The following is a 4,657-nucleotide window of genomic DNA, read 5'->3' as shown; positions in this document are numbered from 1 at the left end:
AGCAGCAGTCCCTGGACTTTGCAGTCTCCCTCTTCAAGTACACCATCCGAGACTGGCTGCCTGTTGAGAACAAGTGACAGGCAGAACCTCCCACCCACACAGCAACCACCTCCTCTATATTCCACACACCAGAATTTAGTATTTTAGTCTATGATTGCCATGTGACTGTACCAAAAAATATCAAAGTTTATGTATTAAAATCTTAAATATTGGCAGGTTGGTTTTCACAGCTGTTTCACAAGGTGATCATTGTAAGTTGTAAGGTGTCCTTTGATGGTATTTAATTGTTCCACATGATGCATCGTTGTAGGGTGTACTAATGAGCTATGCGAGATAGAAAAAAATGAATCATACTAGAGGACTACTGAAATGATATTACTTCAGTATAGATGAGGGAAGCGCAGGTTAAAATAAGAACATGACAGCCAGACAAGCCAGTGTATGAATCAAATGGATTTGCATATGAATGGAGTGGCAATTTGCTGACTTTGTGATCTGTAAGGTAAGTAACATTAATGTGTTAAGTTGATTACTCGTTTTCTTTGCTATTTCTGAAAAGTAGCAATGTTTAGGACATGGATTTCATGTTGTAATGTTAACAAGGTACCCAAAAGTATTTCAAAGTAATGTTTTAATTTTGTTAGCTAAACAAAACTTGTTTAAACAGTGACATTTTTGCGGAAGTCAGCCTTGTTTGCATAACGATGATGAAAATAATGTAATTTACACTAATGATTTCCAAAATTCTAATCATTAGGTCATCACACCGTTGATATAGCAACGGACGCTCATAGTTTATTGATTCCCAATGTGACGCAATGGCACACATTTCAAGTTTTGAGGGAGCATGCAATTGGCAGGCTGACTGAAGGAATGTCCACCAGAGCTGTTGCCAGAGAATTCCATGTTAATTTCTCTACCATAAGCCGCCTCCAACATCGTTTTAGAGAATTTGGCAGTACGTCCAACTGGCCTCACAACCGCAGACCACGTGTAACCACGCCAGCCCAGGACCTCCTTACTGATGTCAACGTTGTGAACAGAGTGCCCCATGATGGCGGTGGGGTTATGGTATGGTCAGGCATAAGCTATGGACAACAAACACAATTACATTTTATCGATGGCAATTTCAATGCACAATGAAACCGTGACGAGTTCCTGAGGGCCATTGTCGTGCCATTCGTCCTCCGCCGTCACCTCATGTTTCAGCATGGCGCAATGGCGCAAGGATCTGTACACAATTACTGGAAGTTGAAAATGTCCCAGTTCTTCCACAGACATGCCACCCATTGACATGCCACCCAATGTTTGGGATGCTCTGGATCAATGTGTACGACAATGTGTTTCAGTTCCCACCAAAATCCAGGAACTTCGCACAGCCATTGAGGAAGACTGGGACAACATTCCACAGGCCACAATCAACAGCATGAGGTAAATGGTGGTCACACCAGATACTGACTGGTTTTCTGATCCATGCCCATACCTTTTTCAAAAAGGTATCTGTCACAAACAGATACATATCTGTATTCCCAGTCATGTGAAATCCATAGATGAGCGCCTAATGAATTTATTTCAATTGATTGATTTCCTTATATGAACTGTACCGCCCTTGCTGTCTCTGCCTGGCCAGTTCCCCCCTCGCCACTGGGATTCTCTGCCTCTAACTCCTGAGGTGCTGACCTGTTGCACTCTTGACAACCACTGGGATTATTATTATTTGACCCAGTTGGTCATCTATGAACATTTGAACATCTTGGCCATGTTCTGTTATAATCTCCACCTGGCACAGCCAGAAGAGGACTGGTCACCCCTCATAGCCTGGTTCCTCTCTAGGTTTCTTCCTAGGTTCTGGCCTTTCTAGTGAGTTTTCCCTAGCCACTGTGCTTCTACACCTACATGGCTTGTTGTTTGGGGTTTTAGTTTGGCTTGGTTTCTGTACATCACTTTGAGATATCAGCTGATGCAAGAAGGGCTTTATAATACATTTGATTTAACTCAGTAAGATCTTTGAAATTGTTGCAATTATTTTTGTTCAGTGCAGAAACAGCAGGTGTTGTGTTATCCATTGCTGTTTTCAGAGTTTGAACAGAAGTGAGAGAGATCCTAGAGTAGTGTTGGCATAAAGTCTGATAACTGATATACCCCCCCCTCTCTCTCTTTCTTTCTTTTGTGTGTTTTTCTTTTACTCTCTTTCACTCTTTCTTTCTTTCGCTCTCTCTTTTTGTGCGGTGGATGAGGGGGGCTTGGTTTTAGCTTTCTAGTCTGTTCAAATGAAATAAAGTCTTAATTATGTTTTAATTATGTAAGAATTTGTGCCAAATTTGTATTTTAAAAGAATCACACACACAGGAGGGATTCTGACAGCATGCCTCTTTTGCTCCAGAGAAATTGCAGTCTTTCTGAAAGGTGTTACCTCCAAACCTTCTAAACTTTTTCTCACCTTATCACAACTACACTGTGTTTACAGCTTCTTGGTTTGGATTGTGTGTGGAATTGGAGTGTGTGTGCGTTCGTGCACGTTCGTGTGATAAAAAGAGACCCATCTAAATTACATTTCTTCTATACGCATAATTTTGTTGCTCTCTTGCCTCATCTCAAAGTTTCAGTCTCATCTGACTCCCATTGTACCATGAATCCAGTCAACAACAACATCCTCCATGTTCAAATGCAAATCTTATTGTAAGTGGAGTTTACTAACTCCAGGAGGGCACTTTGGGGAGAGAGGGGGAGGAGGAGGAGGAGCGAGAGAGAGAATAGAGAAAGGTAGAGAGTGATTGGAAGAGGAGGCATAGCAGGTCTACTTTCAATGTAACTATATTAACCTTAGGAGTGCACTTTAAGAATATACGACAAAGGTACATTAGCATAAACCTCTTTCCTCCACCACTCTTCTTTCATTAACACATGCTTTCATTCCTTTCACCCCTCTCTGCAAATAAACTCTTCTTCTTACGCACAGACACCACACACGCAGGCACGCACACACGCACAGACACTACATGCGCGCACACACACACACAGAGAAAAACACACACTGACAATTGGGAAATAAATTACAAGCTCACATATACAGGAATAACCATCTGCTTCAAACACATGTTTATTCAATTTGGAGTCATTAAGTGTTTGAAAATCTAGTTGGTGCTGACAGGCTGTGTGTGTATGCCTGTGTGTGTGTGTACATAACTATGTAATCCATATGAATTTATTTCCAGTATACTTTATCTAGTAGTTCCTAATCCTAAAAATCCTCCCTTCTGTGCTTTAACACCTCAATCCTGGACCTGTGTTTCACCCCAACAGCAGTCCTGTCACGTGGTTTGGGGGTTGGGCTGGGGAAATGTAACGATTCTATTAGATGGTGATTGTTGGACTGACAGTCCATTAAATCGTCATGATCCTTTTAAACATATTTAAAAAATGGTAAGCTCTCTTCACCACTAGATGGCAATAGTAGATCTTATCATATCCAGGATATGAGCAAGGATTGATCTGTACCCAGCACAGCAACATGTGCTGTCTGCTAACCAGACTTAATTTTTCATTCCCCCCACCTCGTGTGTGTGTGTGTGTGTGTGTGTGTGTGAAATGGACGGCTAAAGATGAGCCACTGCAGTGCTTCTGACACTGTCCAATAGAATGATGATGAAAGCCGTCATGAAAGGCCGAATGTTCATTAAATTCAAGGCTGGGAAAGACACACAGACACATAGACAGACCCACCCACCCTGGCTGGCATCTATCAGCAGCTCATGCTCTGCATGTTAACACACCTGCTACAGGCTGGAGAACGGGCCAGTTATGACTACGTCATCTACACATTACAAAAAACAGGATTTCCCATAACTTTATAGTTCTTTAGGTGGAGCGGGCTCCATCGAATAGCTCTGTCCTCCCTATACCACAGAGAATATAGCTTTTTTCGACAAATGTTGACTTCGTCAGCCCTTTGTAAGGAACCTACAATAACAACCAACCTCCTATCTCCACCATTAGGTTGTAGGTTGGTTACAAAGGGCTGACGACACCAAAAAAAGCCATATTCTTTGTGGCATGGGGGGACAGAGCTTTGGATGTAATTTGTGTGTCGACCAGACAACATTGCAATATGTACAGCCAGAATCCCCGTATTGAAATTTCCTCACCCACTCAATATCAAGCGTCATCTATCAGTGTGGAGTGCCACCTGAACGAAAAACCCCTCATTTACAGTGAAACACCTGTTTACCGTTGTTGGCAGACTGAAAACAGCGGTTGTGAAGCAAATGGTGGAATTATTGTGACTGCAGTTTAGTAAGCGATATTGAGATGAGAGGTTACAGGAGACTCTGCAGACGATATGATAATGAATTCATTCAGTCGTCTGGCGCTAGGCAGTAGCGCTCCTTGTTAGCTGTGTCTTTGGAAGAACACTAGCGAGAGACGGCTCCGGGCTTGAGCGGGAAGGGAGGACGGGAGGCATCTTGTCAGTGGGTATGGGAGAGTGTGGGGAAAAAAGAAAAGGTGAAAGAAAGAGTATGAATAGAATGAAAGTGAGAGGAATAGAGTGAAAGAGAGAGGGATTAGAGTGAAATAGAGAGGAGGATTAGAGTGAAAGAGAGAGGGGGAATAGAATGAAAGTGAGAGGGATAGAGTGAAAGAGAGAGAAGGCATCGTG

This window comes from Salvelinus alpinus, chromosome 12 (genome assembly GCF_045679555.1).
Source record: "Salvelinus alpinus chromosome 12, SLU_Salpinus.1, whole genome shotgun sequence".
In the NCBI taxonomy this organism is placed as follows: domain Eukaryota; kingdom Metazoa; phylum Chordata; class Actinopteri; order Salmoniformes; family Salmonidae; genus Salvelinus; species Salvelinus alpinus.
This window is presented reverse-complemented; position numbering follows the sequence as displayed.